The sequence below is a fragment of the Pinus tabuliformis genome, chromosome 4_2, assembly GCF_031772625.1.
Source record: "Pinus tabuliformis cultivar Carrire ecotype Pingquan chromosome 4_2, CPIR1, whole genome shotgun sequence".
Taxonomy (NCBI): Eukaryota; Viridiplantae; Streptophyta; class Pinopsida; order Pinales; family Pinaceae; genus Pinus; species Pinus tabuliformis.
In genome coordinates this window covers 532,414,551-532,434,792 of record NC_142304.1, presented here as the reverse complement: position 1 = coordinate 532,434,792, position 20,242 = coordinate 532,414,551, and the positions used below count along the sequence as shown (strand labels likewise).

General features: G+C 36.9%; 1 pseudogene across 2 annotated transcripts; it reads left to right on the top strand.

The window, feature by feature from the left end:
- Positions 1-6,351: 6,351 nt before the first annotated feature.
- On the top strand, positions 6,352-18,801 carry LOC149170378 (pentatricopeptide repeat-containing protein At1g18900 pseudogene; annotated as a pseudogene). Of its 2 annotated transcripts, XR_016259903.1 has the most exons (3): positions 6,352-6,619; positions 6,770-6,870; positions 15,640-18,801. The product of XR_016259903.1 is annotated as a pentatricopeptide repeat-containing protein At1g18900 pseudogene, transcript variant X2 (transcript). The 2 variants fall into 2 exon arrangements; XR_016259902.1 differs by lacking the exon at positions 6,770-6,870.
- Positions 18,802-20,242: the final 1,441 nt, after the last annotated feature.

The following is a 20,242-nucleotide window of genomic DNA, read 5'->3' as shown; positions in this document are numbered from 1 at the left end:
GATGAATCTTCACCCTTATGCTTTCTAAAATCCCTATACATTTCTTCCACCATGGACTTTATAGCTACGAAACTTTCTATGAATTGAGAGTCTGGCCCTACAAAACCTTCTTCTGACATTGTCTTTCGAGAATAGACTCACCCAATTTCAGGATTAGTTTCCACCAATTCTCCTTCTCCTAATTTGAGCTTTGATCTAGTGAGCATTCACAGCGAAACCAACACAAGTTTGTCTAACCTTACAGCCTAGAGCTCTGATACCACTTGATCTAATAATCACCCTATGAGTGACCTCAGTGAAGATTTATTAAACAAAAGGTATTATAGACCCATGTGTTGGTGTGTGTTCTGTGTTATTGAAACAACGGATCGATCAGATTGCCAATACACAGAAAATAAATGGAAAGACAGCAAAGAAATACAGTAAGCAATACAAAGACACAAACAATTTTTAATAAGGAGTTCACCCTATTCTCCAGGGCTACGTCTCCGATCCAGCTTCAGTGGTGGCCTTGTTTTATTGTGTCTTTCGGCAGAGAAATTACAAAGCATGGACTCGATATGAGTTCTCCTGAAGCAGATTTTGCTTGGCAGGGTGGTTCTTGGATTCCCCAAGCCACTTGGAGTACACAGACTCTTGTTCTTCCTACTAGCTCTGTGACCCTCGGTCTACAGTGGAAAGAGCCAACTGTGATGCTCAATCCAGATAGATTCCTCTATGGGAAGGCTTGATTCTTCAAGCTCTTTGGTGCTCGATGCTGCCCATGGTCAACTCGGCCCTTTGTCTCCTCTGCTTGGCTTTACTGCTCTCTGTGCTTAGTCCTCCTCTTAGGGTTCACTGTTCACTGTCTCTCTTGGTCGCTTGGACTCTTCGTTCTGAATCTCTCTCCGAATCCCCATTCACTGTCTCTGTTCATGGCTTTAGCCATTCGATCTCCACGCCTGCTCGGTTCCTCTCCCGCTTGCGTCGATTCGCCTATCGCCTGTGTGCTTGGAATTCCCTGTTCGGCGTTAGCATGAACGCTCGAGAAGTAGCCACGTGTCCTCACTAGAACAGCGCCAGCATGTTCGTCGATTCGTTTCTTTCTCCACTGTGGCAGTCAATGGATTCCAAATCTTCTTAAATCACGGCTTAATCCCTTGTCAATTCCGCTCTGTCCATCGGACGCAATCTCAGCTGTCCGATCTGGGCTCCTCCAGATCCAACGTCATTCGCACGCCGAGCGCGGTTGACTTGCTCGATCGATAACGCGCGATCGTGGCGGTTTTTCTCTCACCTCCGCTGCCACGCGTCGATCGCTGAGGGTGCTCACTCCGTTTTCTCCAAAATCGCTTACCGTTCAAGGGCGCCCCGATCAATACCGCTAGTTTCTAGGGTGCGGGTCTCGCCTTTGTACTTTAGCGCCTTTACCTTTTTCCGCTCGCGGTCCTCTGGTTCCCCCACACAACCGGGTGCTTAAGGCTCCTCCTTTTCGGTGCTGTTTGCTCAGCGTAGTGAACGTGCATCGAAAATCAACTCATTTTCTCGATCCGGGGCTCCCAGGGGCTATTTTGACCTCCTGCGCAGTCTCCATGGGCCTCGGTCAGCGCGCTTTGATCAAGGTCCTCGTCGTTCCGTGTCGGCTGTCATGGCCACTAGTTTAGGGTGTTTTCAATTGCTGTTTTGGATTCTTCAAGGATTTGTTTCGTTCCGATATAGTCCTGGTCTTATGACAATCGTTTATGGATCCGATTCGGATCAACCGAGGTGAGTACAAGTGGAGCGCACCGATGACGTTGGACAAATAGCCGTGCAGATGGACCTGGGTTATATTTAATTCAAATCCTTAATACGCGCCAGTCGATTGTGTCACTAATGACTCCATTAAAATTAAAATAAATTATGTATTGCATAGGGTAAGATTAAAGATTAACTATGGTAATTAAGGAGGAATTTTTTTTATTTTTTTTTCGAGGTGTTACATGCATAGTTTAAGTATTAGATGTTTTTATTTTTATTTATTTATGGCCAAAATTCACTATGCAATTTTGGGCTAGATTGTGATTTCTTGTTATTTAAAATATATTTTTGAATGCATAAGAGGATTGAGTCACTTGAAAAACCCTGGAAACATTTGCAGAATACACAACTCAAATTTAAGATTCTAAAAAATCTCTAGCAAATTTCAATAAATTAACCGAATAAAATACCAAATTCACCCTAAAAGAATTGTAATTAGTTGTCAAAATATAGTGCACTCAAAGTTTTTGATGATGTTGAATCCCTTTTTAATATTAAAATCATAATTAAAACATTAAAAATTTAAAATTTTACAATTTAAAAATTTACCATCCAAAAATTGCTAAATTCCAACGAATCCAAAAAATATATTCCAACAAAATTCCAACGAATCCAAAAAAATATATTCCAACAAAATTATCACATGAATAAACTACACACAAATAAATAAACAAAATAAATATTTTACTCCTAACAAATATCCTCTTAGATTCTGTGAAGCCAACCAAAACCTCGCTGCAATTTTTTCGTTTTTTAATGCATACCGTCACATCCTTGCTAAAGTATAACGAACCACCCATGGGTGGTAGAGTCGTGGCAAAATGCATTTACTTGGTCACGCACGTTCGTGACCTCTGCACCTCAAATTTTTGATACCGTGTTGAATTAATGTCCCTAAATTAGACCCGTCTCTCTATTTAAAATCTCATACATCAAAGTTTTGATGACTTGATCTAAATTGACCCAACAAAATTAGAACCACCCAGAGAGCTCCCGGGGCAAATACATTAGAGCAAACCTTAACCACTAGAATAAAACCCGAGCGAAAATGAAAAATAGAGCAAGTTCTAAATTTGGTGATGTAGAATGAACTACGACTAGATATTAGTTGGCGGTTACGTATATGCTATTAGAACCACATGCAATTTGAGAGTGACCTTTTTGGTTTCACACCTTTGAAAATTAGAAAGAAAAAGAGTCATATTGGTGGTGGTAGGTTAGGGGTCATCATTTTGGGCAATTCTTATTTCATAGACTATTACATATTTAATGCGCCCTGACATGTGGGGGCGATAGCGATATATAACGGGCACCGTCATGACTGGAGGAAAAAAAAAAATGGCGCACGTTATATTTCGCTATCGCCCCCACATGTCAAGGCGCATTAAATATGTAATAGTCTATGAAATAGGAATTGCCATCATTTTGTACGCATGTCAGTTTTCAGTGATACAATGAATTTAGATCATAGTTGCGCATATTAATTCTAAATAATGATTTAAAAGTAAGTTTGATTAATTAGGTCATGGTGTCCAGGTAGTTTAAGTTAATATATGAAAGTGGGAAAAAGAGTAATAAATAATTTTATTTAATAAATATATTAATGGTAAATGAATATGTTTTTATCATTAATTATAATGGTTCATTTTTATTTTATAGAAATATATTGTAGAGGTGGTTTTGAAATATTCAACTTTTGGAGTTTGGTAATATATTTATGATAATACAATTATTATTTGAGATGGGAAAGTTATAAAATAAAAATAAAAATTATAAATGGTTGAAATAAATATGAGCAAATATTGAATAATTAATAGTTATAAAAATATAAAAAATATTAAATTTAATAAAAATATTGTGAAGATGATAAAATGTGTGGGAAGAATTAAGATAACAAATATATAAAATAAAAGATGATTATATATATATATATATATAATTAAAAATAATAAAAAATGATTTTGAGATAAACCATGGTCACATAAAAGAATGGGGAGGTTTAAAAGAAAATACCAAATGCAAAGAGGGAAATATAGTAAAAAAATAAGTTTAAATAAACATGATTTAATATGAAAAATTAAAATTGAAGGCAATGTTTTAAGAATTAGTTTAGCTTTATTAACTTTTGATTTTTTGGGTTAATTTATCCCAAATTTGATATGGATTTGTTAAAATCATAAGTTTGAATTGTGAAATTTGCATAATTCAAGTGTTCCATTAATTTTAAATAACAAAAAATTCGAGTTGTCTTTAGACTAAAAAGCCTAAATATATAATAATTATACGAAGTCATGTCCTATTTGTCAAACCATTTGAATAAATAGTTTTTAAAAATAGATAAATTTGTAACCATTTTAACACCTGAAATTATTGAAGGGAGAGGTATTCTCCATTCTAGTATAGAAGATATGTGGTAATGTCTTGTTATACTATATAATGTTACCTTGCCTCAGTAATTAAAATTGTAAAAATAAAATTAATAATCGTTAACGTAGATTAGATAATTAAAATTAAAAATTAAAAAATAAAATTGAAGAGTTTGAGTCCCTTCATATGTCTCAGAGAGATTTAATCCCTCTGGAACCCTAATAAACTGAGGTTAAAATAGATCTAGACTAAATAAGATATTTTTCAATTTTAAGCAAATAAAATATTTAAACTTGAAATTATGTCAACTATATTTTTAATATTACTTTGAAAGCTATACGAATTTAATCAATATAAAATATATTACTATATATTTTTAAGATAACTTTGAAAGCTCTACAAATTTAATCAATATAAAATATATTTTTATTATTATTATTTTTTGAATTTAATAATTTTTTTCACAATCTCTAATCAATTTATTATAATATTTAAGATTACTATATTTAATATTTTAATTTTATAATAATTTAAATTATAATAATTTTTACAACTTATCTAATTATCTTGTGCCTTTTTATTTTATAATTTCCATTTTTTTTGCATATATATTTTTAAGATATCTTGAATATCTGCCCAAAATATTTTATGTTTCAAAATTATCAATACAATAATTTTTATTTTTCTAATAAATATTTAAATTTTTATTTTAAAAATAAAATAATGAAGTGTATAAACTAATTAAAGGTAAATGTAAAATTTTCCATATAGTTTTGTTTAAAATTTCAATTTTTTTTCTTAGAAATGGTTAAAACACTGAAATTTGTTGATTGACAATGTATATTAGAAATGTTAAAATTATATTATAAATATATTAATTGTTGTTAACATTTTTATATGATATTAATTATGTTTATTTTATTGGGTCTGTTTTAGATTAAATTTGTTTTATCACATTTTATTATATTTAATAAAAAAATATAATTGATTATTTAATTGTATTTTAAATATTTTATTTTATATTAATAATTTTAAATAATTTAAGTTATATAATTAATTAATTAATTTTATTAAAATATTTATTAGATTTTTTTTAGGTTAATTTACATAATAACTAATAAGTTTAGGCTTTTATTATGTTTGGTTTATTGTATGTGCTCTCGTTACTTGTATAAGTTATGAATGAGTCTTGAAGCATGTTTTAAAATTGCTTCTATTTAGTTAATAATTAGTTTTTTTGATGTAAAGAAATCGAATAACAACATAAAATTTCCTTGAATAAGTCATTAGTCAACCTACATTCATGAATAAAATAAATGATTATCTCCACTACTAACCTAACAACTAAGTTATAATAAAAACTAACTCCGCCATGTAAAAGAACTTAAAAATTAACTACTCAAGAAAGAAAGAAGAAAAAAAGAAATTTATTTAAACGTCCACGAGGGTTAAGATAGCCTAAGGGGCAGATTGCTTTTTCATCTGGTTGCACTGCTTTTCATCTGTTGATGTATTCGCCCTTTTTCCTGCGTTTTTCCTGTGAAGCCTCTGGTTGATGTATTCTTGCTTCTTCATCTGGTTGATGTTCGACCCCTTCCCTGTGGTTGGATTGCTTTTTCATCTGGTTGATGTATTCGGCCCTTTCCCTGTGGTTGGATTGCTTTTTCATCTGGTTGATGTATTCGGCCCTTTCCCCGTGAAGCCTCTGATTGATGTATTCGGCCCTTTTCTTGATTGATGTATTCGGCCCTTTTCTTGTGAAGCCTCACAATAAACGCTCCCAACTTCTAGACAAACCTCTCACTAAATAGATCATCCCAAGCTAATTAACCAAATATCTACATAACTTTCCCTGTTGTATTTGAAAACCTCATTCTAAAATGAAATGCATACAGACTCCATACTTCTTTTAGCCTTTTTCAACACGCTATTTAACCACTGAGTTGATAAAAATTAATCCTAAACTAAACCATAGCAATAAGAATTTTAGGTCTCTCAAGTAACTCGGAATAAAAGAATTTAACTTAATTGAGCGCTGTAGCCCGTTTGACTGGTCTGGCGGACGACCATGGAACTTAGATTGCAACTTCCTCGAAGACTCGTTCTTCCGCGCAAACGAAGACCGATAACAAAAATAAGGAAAATACCAAAAACACAAAAAATAGGAAAATATAAAAAACAGGAGCTCCCGAGCCTCATGTTTAGGTCGGGGACCAAAGCCAGCCTTCATAAAGAGCTCCAACACAGACAAGCACAGCCTCTTGTCGTAACACTCAAGTTTTCGATGCGTTGCCTGCCCATGGCTACTGCGAGTATGGCTATGGACAAGGCTTCTTTTCATCGAATCCCATTTCATGATCTTCACCTCACGTCGTGTTTAAAGTAGATATGGCCGGGGCATGAAGCATTTTTTGCGACGCAGAAATGACGGAATCTTAAACTGGAAGTGGCTGTGTTTTTATCCATACTCAAGGCAAGTTCTTCATCCCAACTTGGTTCGGTTCAGCATTTGCTGTTTCCTCCCTTCCCTCGATATTGTACACATGTTTATGTTTGCGGGTTGTCCTCTATTTTTAGCAGAAGTATTTTAGAATGTGATGTGAATAACATTTTTCCTGAACAGGCTTGTGCAGGAGATCACGCCCTTTAATCATTAAGTTGCAGAGCAAAATACCCACTTGGATTATGATGTGATAGGATAGTAATGATGGCTGTTTAAAAGATGTAAGTCTCAGTGAAGTACTGAGATTTGGATGTGTACCCATTGTTTTATGCTTTTCCATATGTTAATAATCTTTTGGTTGGAGAAGTAGCAATTTTTAGACCCCTTTTCCAATTTTGGCAGCTCAACAGTGTTCCATTTGCATTAATGTCCTGAAATTGTCCCCAAAACATGAACTTTCCCTGTTGTAAATGTTTCCTGATTACCGTCGAAATATTGTTAATTCAGTATTAGAGGGGTTGATCACGACCTTACTAGGTTCATCCAATGGTCTGAAAACATGCATTCTAGGCTCATTGTGTTGTTTTTTTAGCTGCAAGTTGCGAGGTGATCGAACCTGTATTAACACTGAGATGGGGGTGCAAAACACCTTGCAAGTTGTGAGGTGGAAGAACTTGTATTAACACTGAGATCGGGGTGCAAAACCCCTTTAGTGTTTGTAGATGAAGCCGGGGTCAAGTCCTGGGCGATTTTGATGGTATAAAACGCCCCTCATAGTGTGGCTGCTTAATCAAAGGACAGCTATAAGCAGCATTCCCCCCAATAAAAGCATTTTGCACATTGTAGGTTTTGATTGCTGTCTTTCCCATTATGTTAGAAGATTGGATGATGGTGGCTGGAATCAGACAACCAAAGCTCACAAAGTATTTTGGTACTTGAATTTGTTCAATATTAGGAAAGAAGGGTGAGAAGGCTATGTTTTCTAAGCAAGAGCAGGAAATACAGTATATGTGCATCGTGAACGCCTTATCACTAAGCTTTCTAATATAAATGCGAGAAGGGTTTGCTTTTTTGATCATTAAAGAAGACTTCATTTTGTCAAGACACAATAATACATGATTTGCCAGGAGAAGCCAGTAGCAAATATCTACTTTGAAACTAGGACCCTAAACACACAATTCTGGCAGTTTCGGTGTCATCCAAATTGAGAGCAGAAAACAGAAGAAAGACAAATGACTACTAAAAGCATGTGAAAGTGAATTGTTTAAGCAAAGATGCATGCCACATATGACAAAAATGAATGAATAATTTTTAAACACCTGCCATTTCTTCACATGTGAAGTTTATAATGGGCTTTCGCAGGTGACAAGAGAACATAGTGCTGAAAAATAGCAGCTGATTACTCGTCTTCGGAATTCATGGGCTTCTTAACTGGAGACCTTGAGGCTGTTGGAACGCAGAGAGATGAGGAAGTCGATTGAGCTAACCATGTAGAGCATGTGGTTTACTAACTTAGTAAACCTACTCTTTAAGTCTAGCCAAATGGGAACCACGGTTGAATAGTTGTCCCCTAATCTGGCTGCTTGTTTGTTTGGGCCAGGTATGTCAGCTTTCCGTGGTTCTGCCCCTACTGTTAAATTTGAGAGCATGGGAAGCAGATTCCGCAGTTAGAAATATTAACATAAACACTAGGTAGCTAAGAATTGAAAACCTTTAAGCAGAACAAGAAGCTTTTAAATGTTAATCTACAAACACATATGGCTGGAATTTTGAACCAAAAAAACACAAACTGAAATTGACTCTAAATATTGCATCTATCTTCAATTCAAAATGGAAAAGAAGATTTACACTGCTATAGCTCAAAACTTAAATACACTAAAACGGTGGTGCATTCTTCATCTCCTTTAGAGAATAGGATGATTTAGGGTTACAGTGCATATGGACAGATCCAAATGTGCGCCGAGTTTCACATAGTTGTACCCTAACCCCAATTTAGTCTAGGAAGGTGTGCTCTCCTGCATGGAGAAAATTTCCTGGAAATGTGTCCACTAAGAGATATAAGCATGCATAGAGGCATGCACCACCTCCTAGGATAATGCACTCTGTTCTAAACATGGAAAATACTCCTCAGCTTGTGCGCTGGAATCAAAAGTGGAAAAGTAAATTCCAATATATAAAAGATATCTATCTACCTCGGCAAAATTAATTTTAAAACAACAGTTCTAAAACTGGAAATGAATGATGCTGTTGCGTGCACACTAGAGACATACATGTGCACTCTCTCTCACTGCCCCCGACATAATTACAGAGCAACACCCGAGGAAAGCTTGTTCCACACTCATTTATATTGCTAATGCTAGTAATTAGTGTGCCTCAATCTGCCATGAATGCTACTGAAAAATCGATGCAAGAGATTTGTGATCACTACATGCCGCGTTGGAGAAAACTAACTCAACAATCAAGGTACAACTCTAACACTCCCTCTTTGCAAGGGAAGTATTCTACACCAGGCCTAGTCTCGCTCCACAACATCTCAAACATCCATTTAGCTAGGGGCTTAATAAATTTTTTTGCAACTCGAGGATCCAAAGGGACATACTCAAGAACTGTTTCTCCCTTATAAAGTTTGTCTTTAGGGAAATGATATTAGATATCTATATACTCTCAGAGTGATCATGAAACATTGGATTCTTTGAGAATCAAATACAGATATGATTGTCATAGTATAGTATATACCACTGTAGGCTCCAACATCTAATTGGACAATTATGTTATCAACTTACGAAGCAAGATGCTGTCATAGCTAGCAGAACTAGCTGCCATCTATTTTGCCTTTGTCAAACTAGGTGCCACTACCACCCACTTCTTCTGGAACCAAGATTTCAACCCTAAACCCAACTGATATAGAGACCTATAGTATTCTTCTGGTCATGTGCATCTCCTACCCTATTTGAGTCCCGACTTACCATAATAGGCTCCAACATCTTATCGGACAATTTTGCTATCAACTTGCAAAGCAAGATTGTCTCACAACTAACAAAACTCTCTGCCATCTACTTTGCCTTTGTTGAACTAGGTGGCACTGCCCCTTGCTCTCTATGGAGCTAAGATATCATACTTGAACCCAAAGTGATATTAGTCTTGCCACTTGCATCTCCTGTCCAATTAAAGTCAACAAAATCATCTAGCATCAACTCACCATCTCACACATGCCTTAGACCATAATGAACTATGCCTCTCAAATATGGAAGCACATGAATCTACCTTAGCGCAGCCATGTACTGGCTCAAAGTGTTCATTGCAATACAGATATCAAGGTTGGCATTCACTAGATACATAAGAGAACCAATCAACGCTTGCTTAAAGAAGAATCTGCCAAATTTGAATTCAAAACAATATGTAACTTTAAAATCAAAACCATAGGAGTGGCCAAGGGTTCATAATCTATCATTTGTAATATTTTTAGAATCTCCATTGTGTACTTCTTTTGTACAAGGGAGACCTCACTTGTACCTTGTCAAACCTCTAGACTCAAAAAAGAATCCTTGAGGCTGATGCCCTTCACGTCAAACTTGTGTATGAATTATGTCTTGCCCCATACAATGAGCTTCCTAGAACTATGTGTAAGCATCAAGTCATCTACATGCATGACCGACACAAGCAGATCAAATCTATCAAATATATAATAAAGACTGTGATTGGCAATAGTCACAGTGAAGGCCAAATTATTTATGTACTTGTCATTCCTAGAATACCATGCTTGGGGTGCTTAGAGGCATAATGGTTTTGATGGAAACATGCACGGAAACTGGAGCAAAGGTCTCCTCATAGTCAACTTTCTCTCTTTGGGAGAGTCCTCTTTCTTTGAATATGGCCTTGTACTTCTCTATGTTGTCGTTATCTACATGCTTTACTTTGTACAACCACCTAGAATTAATCATTGATTTATCCTCTAGGATTGACACAATCTCCTAGACATCATTCTCTATATGAAGTTATACTTCTAAGTCACGACACCTTGTTATACTTGTGTTGTATTTGCCTCCTCAAAATTGGGCGGCTTTATTTGGAACATAATTAGGAAACTTCTTATGGGGGCAACTCTCTTGAGAAGAAGTCTTTGGATCTCCTACTTGCTCTTGTTCTTCTTGCAATGTCTGGGTAAGCCACCTAGGCTTCTTGGGTGGTAAAAAAGGCTCTGTTCTTGCATTAGAACCTTGATGATCTAAGTCTGATTTCCCTGAAATTTGTGGATCAACACTGGAGACAACAAGCTTTTTCTCCCTTCTCAACCTCTCTGGGAGGCTCCTAAAGCATAAAGGGCAATGCCGCCTCATCAAACTTCACAGCTTGACTTTGTTAAAATTTTAATTTCAATGCCTAGATAAATTATTCCCTTGTGATTTCCTTTGAAAATCAAATTATTCAGCTCACAAAATAAACTATACCCACTATTTTTAATTGAAATTAAAAATAGAAGTAAATGAAACCAATTTCCACAATGTTGATGTTTGTAGCTCAGGTAGGTACTTCTGCATAGGCCTAAATGTCTGGATGTGCAAAAATTGCCTAATACACCCTTAACCTTAGCAGTTACTTTAATGATTAAAATAATTTCATTTAATAAGACAAAAGTGAGTTAATGTAATTGCATTAGTGAATTAGACAAATCTCAATCGTCAATCTTATGTGATGATGAGATCTAATGTCAATTGTCGATCTCAAAGTGATGATGAGATCTAATCTCAACTGTCGATATCAAGTGATGATGAGATCTATTCTCAACCATTAGTCACTTTGGAGATTAGGGTTGTGGATTTAGTCATAAATCACGATTATCAAAGAAATGCTAGGCCAAGGGAGAAGACACAAGACATCTTGAGCACAAGACACAGTGAGAGTGAAATCTCAGGGGTTGGGTGGAGGACTTCCATTCAAATGTGCTGGGTTCGAAGAAGGTGCAAGGAGCAATAAGGGAGATCCATATCAACAAAGACAGATATAGGGCTTGGTCAGCGAGATAAGATCCAAGTTCATTATTGTATATGTAATTTCCTTAGAGGGCCATTTTCCTAGTAAGGGATTTTGAATAGTTTCTGAGTTATAATGAAGAACTGTTTGTTTGGGTAGAAAATTTGTGCGCTTATGTGATTGTGATGGGTTGTCTAATTTGCTTTTGTTGTTTAGGCTTTGTTAAGATCCCAATTGTGCTTTTATTTAGTATATTTGTAATTTACTAGGAAGTAAATAGTCAAGTTGTTGGGTTCAAAGGAAATTTTAACACACAATAAAACACAAAGCAAAGTTTTCCCTTCAAAATCAACTCTTCATTCAAATAATTTCCAAGCTTACAAGGGCTCCCTCACAAGGAAAGGCCCTCTTAGAAAACAATACAAGCAACAACAAATTTCTAAAATTTAACTAATTGTATTGCTTGTATGACTTTCCATAACTTCTTGAATCACCCCTTGACCTTAGTTGGCTGTTGTGTGAATTGTACAACCTATACATCTTGTGTGCTCTATTGTATGACTGCCCTTGACTTGTAGTTCTTTTGCTTTGTATTGTCGCTCTCGACCTAGTGTAGAGACTGTTGTATGACTTGTTGTAGATTAGATTTATGGTTGATATCTTCTTTTGCTAATCACTTCTTCTTGTCTTCTCTAGACTTGAACACTGGATGAAGATCCTTTATCACCCTTGCAATTCTTCGGGACTCACTATCCTTTTTGTCTCAAATTCTCAATCTCTCCATGTCTTTTTCTTTCACTTTGAGTTCTTTGATAACATTAATTTTGAGTGAAATCCCTAACCCTAATCTCCAAAGTGATTGATGGCCATGATTAGATCTCACTTGACTTGAGATCAGCAACTGAGATTAAATCTAAATCACTAATGTAGTTAACTTACACTTTATTTGACTTTCATGGCTCTATAATTAAAAGGATTATTCACTTTAATAATTCCTTTAATTAAAGTCAATTTCCAAAGTTGAAAAAAGGTCCTTTTGGATGACTTCCACCAATTCGATACTAGACCTATGCATAAGTTCTTGTCCAAGCTACAAATGTCACTACCCCTTAATGAAAAACGTATTTTGCACCACTTCAAGCTTGGCTATGTAAAATACAAACTTCCCTTTAACCAAGGGTTTGGTTAGAATGTCTTCAACCCACTCATCTGTGGAGATACATTAAAGCTTGACTGCTCCCTTTTGGATCCTGTCTTGAATGAATTGATACTTGATCTCAATATGCTTGGACATGTCATGGAACATCAAATTCTTAGAAAGTTTGGTACAACTCTAATTGTCACAGTAGATTATCTTCGGATCCAACTCTTGATCAAACAACCCAACAAGTTTTTTGCAAAGCCAAATGACTTTATAACTTGCCTTACTTGTTGCCATATACTTTGCCTCGACTGAACTAATTGCTATAGAAGTTTGCTCCATGCTAAACCAATATATCATTGTTGATCCCAAGTTGAAGCAACACCCCGAGGTGCTCTTCCTATTTGCTGCACTCCATGCCCAATCTAAGTCTATATATCCCTATAGCTTCACTCCATCATTTTCAAGATACCTCAGACCATACTCTGCTGACCTCTCAAGTTCCTAAGCACATGCTTCACTGCGACCCAATGCATCTTCCTTGGCTCTACCATGAATAAAATCAAGGTTTACATAGAAAAACATATATTGGCATGGGTTGACCAAATACATCAAGGAACCTATCAACTATTTATACAATGTGGGATCCACCAACTTTGAATTTGAAGTCATAATCTTCTTTAGGTTGGTGATTATAGGCATAACCATAGGCCTAGATTCCTCCATCTTGAATCTCCTCAGGATCTCTACTACATACTTCCTTTGACCAAGGAAGATTTCTCTTGACCTTTGTCATACCTCTAACCCCAAGAAGTAATGCATCAAGGCAATGCCCTTCATCTCGAACTTTGTAGTTAAGTCAGCTTTACACACTGCTATGAACTTCTTTGCACTAGAAAGAAACAAGTCATCGATGTATAGCACCAAATTAAGTGAATCAGTCCCAACAAGTATGAAGTACAAGTTAGGATCCGCTTCACTCATGGTGAAGCCCATTCTCAGCAAGTAACCATCAATCTTGGAATACCATCCCCTTAGTGCCTACTCGAGTCTGCACAAGGCTTTCTTAAGCCTACACACATAAGACTCCCTCCCATGTACCTCAAAGACTTGAGGCTATGCCATCATCCATGTACACTTCCTCCTCAATGATCCTGTTAAGGAACATTATCTTTACATCCATCTAATGTATCCTCGACCTCATAACTGAGGCAATGGACCTAATAGCTTGAAAGGAAGCATATTTGGCAACTAGAGCAAATGTCTCCTCATAGTTCACTCCCTCTTTCTGGAGAACCCTCTCGCCACAAATCTTGCCTTGAACTTTTCAATGCTACCATATGCAGCATGCTTAATTTTGAAGAGCCATCCAGAACTCACCACTGACTTCACCTTCGGTTTTGACACTATGTCCCATACATCATTCTTCACGATGGAGTTGTATTCCTACACCATGGCATCCTGCCATACTTGTTGGTCTGCTGCCTTCTCAAAACTGGAAGGCTCGGAATCAATTATGCTAGTCATTAGCGCCATATAATTAGGAAACTTCCTTAGAGGTCTGCTCTCATTGAATGTGCTCCTAGGAACTTCAACATGCTCTTGAGCATCCCTCAATGTCTGTGTGAGCCATTGAGGTCTCTTAACAGAACTGGAAGAAGCTACAGACTGGCCTGCAGAATATCTTAAATGTTTGATGGGTGTTGTAATTGCATAGGCTTGAGTGGCAGTAAAAGGAAACACATGGCAATTTAGGTAGTCCTTTGTGTTTGAATGTCTAGACTATGTGCATGTTTAAAACTGAAGCTTCTTGTATTTGTTACCTCCCAGACTCGCATTTGAAAATATGCAAGTCCCTGAATGAAGTGCAACCCTAGAGGCACTTCGGAAGGTTGTCCATTTTGATACAAGTTTCTGGATATATGCTGTGTGCAAGCATATATCCAGAAACTTATATCAACATGACTATGGGCTGTGGAAATATACACTCATAAAAGGTTGTCCATTGTCACAACTCTTCCTCTCACTTTAGACTATTTCTTCTTCAGCACAAGAGGGGAAACCCTAGAAAATAAAATTATGATATACTTTAGAAGCAAAGGGATGGTGGACTTACAAGATCGGTGTCTATCCAATTTGGGCATTGTAGTCGAGATCAAAGAGCAAGAGGGTTTGAGAGGGTTTGAATGGGATGCAAAAGATGTAATTAAGCTGTTCACTGATATGCCATTATTAGTCCCAAACAGAGTATCGGGTCATGCAAGAATAAGTGAGAGTACTTATATAAGATGTACCATCACAACCATGAAATGACAACCAAGAATAAGGCGTAGCCATCAAAAAAATAACAACCACAGTAAGAAACCTAGGATGAAGTAGCTAAAGCAGGACAACCTTCGTATTGAACAAACAACCAACAATACATAATTCTTCAAATCAGATTTCACAAGATCAAGAGAACCATGATGTGTCATGCTTTTCTTTCTCTTTAGTTAGAACAGCCCTAAAAAATAGAGTGAAAAACACAAACCAGAAAATCACAGCAGCAAATATTCTTCAGTAATTCAAGGTTAAATCAAGGATTAGGGAGGGTTTACAACTTCCACCCTATTCTCTTTATGTGACAAATCTGACGTTCTGCCTGTGTTGGTTAGTGTTTGCTTTCACTGTTGGAATCTTTTTTGTGGCAGCCATAAGTTTAAATCCTTTCAATTTGTGATATAATTTCATAGTCAATGGTCTTCTTTTCAGTGTGGGGTTAAAATGGTCTCTATGATTCCTTCCTGCATGACTTCTTGTTCATGTTTGTATGAATTCTCATCATCACTAAAGTTGTATTCAAGAAAAGTTTTTCCATTATAGAGTGCACTGACTTTATTTCAACTATTTAATGGTCTTAGTTGTAACTTTTATTTGTACTTGTCATACTTGTCTACAGATAATGTTGAGGCCAAAACAGCTGCTTCCACTTTGCAAGGGTGCCAGGTCAGTTCTTATATCTGGTGCACGGAATAATTCTGTAGATGGTTCACCTCCTTGCCCTGAGGATGACAGTAATTCCCCCAAACATCGATTCAATAGCCAAACTGAGTACGGCACTCACACATATTCTCATGTTCCATCCTCTCAGTTTGGCAATAAGAATGATGTGTTGAGGCCAGCCTTTACAACTGGTAAATATCAAAATTCAAGATATAAAGTTTCTTCCGAGCCTTCTGTCTCAAGTAGTGATAAAGAAGCTCCTACACAGGACAGTAACAGAAAGGCAAAAGTTAAGAGTGTTACTGAGCAGGGGCTCTCTCTTTCAACTGCAGTTGCTGATAATTCATTTGGAGGTGGTCTTAAGGCAGTTGAACGACTCTCTGTGTCAAGAGATTCTCGGGAAGCAAAGTACTATAGCAACACTGTTAGAGCGGATAGGCCTAGCCCAAACTCTGGTGCTTTCAGACGGAAGCCTAAATCAGCAAATCTATCAACCAGGTCAGATTCAATATCTTCTACAGATAAAGCAGAGGCTGACAAACGACATGTAATTGGAATACCAAACAGTTCATTAGAAAAACAGAGACCAGCATCTGTGGGCTATGAGGAGCGTCTACCATTTTCTAAATCTAGGAAAGGTGCAGCACAATTAAGACCAGAGTTCTCAGCTGGTGTTCAGAGACCCGCACAGGAGTCCTTTAGTCCAAATCCTTCAAATCTTATAAATTCCAGGGGATACTGTTCCACAGCCAATGGGCAGGTTTCCCAACAAGATCTTGTACATTTATCTGGAAGAAATGAACAGCAAGGCAATGAACTTTTATCATATGAATGTCCATTTGTTTCACAACCAACTTCATCCTCTTGCTATCGTACAGGTCGTCAAATTGATTCACAAAGTAGCAAACACCATACAAGTAATGTAATAGCACAGAGTCAGCCTGGGAAGCTTTACACAGATGGGAACAATTTTGGACCACCTGAAACCTGCAGAAGAGGATTGAATAAAGGTAATGCCAGAGGAAGTAAGAAGATAAATGGAAGTGCACCTCAGCGTGCATGTCTTCCTTCAAATGGAAGTTTAGTGGATCAGGTATGTACGATTCTGAGGCAGATGTATTGGGGGCCTGCTGCTGAAGAAGCTTTGGCCAAATTGAATGTGACCTTGAATGTTTATCAAGTAAATCAAGTTCTAAAATCACTGCGGGATCCAGGCTTAGCTTTGAATTTCTTTAAGTGGGCCAAACGACAGAAAGGATTTATGCATGATGAGCACTCCTACACAACTATGATAGGTATACTGGGACGTGCCAGGAAATTTGAGGTCATCAATCTGCTTCTTGATGAAATGCAAAGGGATGGGTATGAACCAACTGTTGTAACATACAATCGCCTTATTCATTGCTATGGCCGTGCAAACTACATAGGAAAGGCTTTGGATATATTTTATGAAATGCAAAAGGCAGGGTGCAGACCTGACAGGGTCACCTATTGCACTCTCATTGATATTCATGCCAAAGCTGGATTTCTGGATGTTGCTATGAAAATGTACAATGAAATGCAACAAGCTGGTCTGTTGGCTGACACATTTACATACAGCGTGATTATTAACTGCCTTGGAAAAGCAGGGGAATTATCTGCAGCCTACAGGCTTTTCTGTGAGATGATAGCGAAGGGTTGTGTTCCCAACTTAGTTACTTATAACATCATTATTGATTTACATGCAAAGGCCCGGAAGTACCCTGTTGCTTTAAAGGTTTATAGAGATATGCAGAATGCTGGCTTTCATCCAGATCATGTAACATACAGTATAGCAATGGATGTGCTCGGGCATTGTGGTCGCTTTGAAGAAGCAGAGGCAGTTTTCATGGAGATGCAGCAGGCAGGCTGGGAGCCAGATGAGCCAGTTTATGGCCTTTTAGTTGACATGTGGGGTAAAGCAGGGAATGTTGGTAAGGCAAGTCAGTGGTATAGCAAGATGCTAAATTCAGGTCTCAGGCCAAATGTCCCAACATGCAACTCTTTGCTCAGTGCATTTTTGAGAGGTCACATGTTTAATGAAGCACATATGGTTCTCCAGAGTATGTTGCAAATGGATCTATTTCCATCTCTGCAGACATATACCCTGCTTTTAAGTGGCTGTACAAGTACTCTCTGTCAGGAGGACTTGGATTTATTCTCGACGCTTCTAGCAAATACAGGCCATCCAGCACATTCATTTCTTATATCTCTCCCTGCAGCTGAACCTGGTGGGCAGAATGTTAGGAATCATGCAGGCAACTTTTTTGACTTGATGCACAGCGAAGATCAAGAAAGCAAGCGGGGTTTTGCCGATGCAATTATGAACTTTCTTTACAAGTCTGATCTCAAAGAAGAGGCAGGATTTGTGTGGGAAGTTGCAATGGAGAAAAATCTTTATCCACATGCAGTGACTCTGAAAGCACCCAACTATTGGTCAATAAACCTGCATGTTATGTCAATAGGGACAGCTCTTATTGCCTTGTCAAGAACACTTGCAAGGCTTAGAGAGAGGATGCTTATGTCTGGTGTGGAACCAGATCGTATTGACATTATTACGGGGTGGGGCAGACGTAGTAGAGTTACAGGTTCTTCTTTAGTGAAGCAATCAGTTGAACAAATACTTCACATTTTTCATTCACCATTTTCTCTTGAAAGTGGAAATTCTGGATGTTTTGTTGGCCTTGGGAGGCCACTAATTGAGTGGTTACATGTATCACCTCTGGAGCGGATGCATCTGCTCTAGAATTGTTAATTTTTTGCAGGGTGTGGAAGATACAACATTGTTTACCACGCAGAGAAAGAGAATATTTCTTCATCCCCGAGTTTAAGTGTCTCTGAGCTCTGTACTCTGGTATTTGCATTAAGTTATTGCTAATTTTACAGTCCATTAAATTCCATTTGTTCTCTAAAGTGTTACAAAAGACTGAAAACATATCCTCTTATGTGAATATATAGCAAACCGTATAGAACATCACCATTAATATGAGTAATGTGGTTATAACTTATGTCAGCGATGGCAATACTACCATGCAACTCATTAATGTTTTACAGCTTCTATTCAAAGTGGTTAGACAGAAGACCTCAAGTAACTTTACAACATAGGACTTGTGATTAGTTTATACTATTCTATATCAATCTCGTTTGGCCCATAAATTGACTCGTGTACTCAGAAATCCATATATAATTTCATATAACTGTAACAACAGGCTGTTTATTATCTTACGCATTCAGCGATTTGTTATGGATGTCATGTAGATTCTTTCCCTCAGCAGGGTTCAAGGTCTTGCATTAAGTATCTCTAACCTTGTTGAATTCTGGCCGACACTAAAGAGGGCACATGCTTTTCACTGGTTGAAATTGTTTATAACTGACAGTGTTTATCACTGAACATGCATGAAAACAAAAACTTTTATGAGAAGTTCAGGATTTCAAAATCTGGGTTGGTGATCTAAGTAAATAATGTTTTTTTTTCTACAAACCCTTATTGACACTTCTTTATGGTTTAAATTTTACGAAGTGATAGGATTATAAACAAAACTTGAAAACTTATTTGAGGTCATCAGATAAAAATATTATGAAAAGCTGTATGCTAATTTGCTTACTATTTGGCGCAGGCCAATTCTACTTTTGGGGAAGTAACTGATTAACTTTTACACATGAAAGCAGTATCCAAGAATGACCAGAAAGTAAAAATGGGAAAATAATTCCAATACAGACATATAATTCTTTTCCATATGAAAATGCTATTTGAGAATAACCACAAAGTAAAATGGGAAAAAATCCCAATAAAGCCACCAAATTCCTTTAACATGAGCATATGATCTAACGGGAAATAGTTTAAGTGACAAATGCATGTTGCAAATTCCAACCTACACTCCCAAGCGATAGCTGCAGAAGTTGATAGTAGGCCAACTACCATCAGGATCATATAGACAGTACTCTACTCTTTTGTATTTGTCCTTGTCAAGGGTAATGGTTGGTACTAGGTCAATTATCATTAGAATCTCATGATTGGACACAACTCTATTCTCTTTCTGTTTGCACCTCACAAAGCCATTGGAGAAAATGAAGAGTACTTCACTAAATTAAGCATTAAATTCCGAGTTTTATCATAAAAGGAAGATGAAGTAGGGCTTTGCTTCTTGTTTATTGAATATGGTTACTAATGTAACGAGATCAAGATATAATAGAGTAAATTGCCCCTTGAGATTAAGCTAATGTAGACTGTAAACAATCTCTTGGAACGTCCCCCTATCCAACATTGAGGAAGTTAAACAATTGAAGCAACTATCAACACTGCAGTTATTGAAAAAGGAAGACAAACAGATGGGTTCCTTCTTGTTTTTTTGGCAGACTATGTAAGTAATCTCTTGGAACAGTTTTGTACCATTGAGGAAGTTGAAGTAACCATTGACACTGAAATTAGTGATCAAAAACCGGGCCAAACAGATTGCTTATTGGTTAGGGTTTAGTATAGAGAATGATGGTTTTTTGTAATGTCCCATATCTCTTGAGCTAATGATCCAGGTGGATGTTGG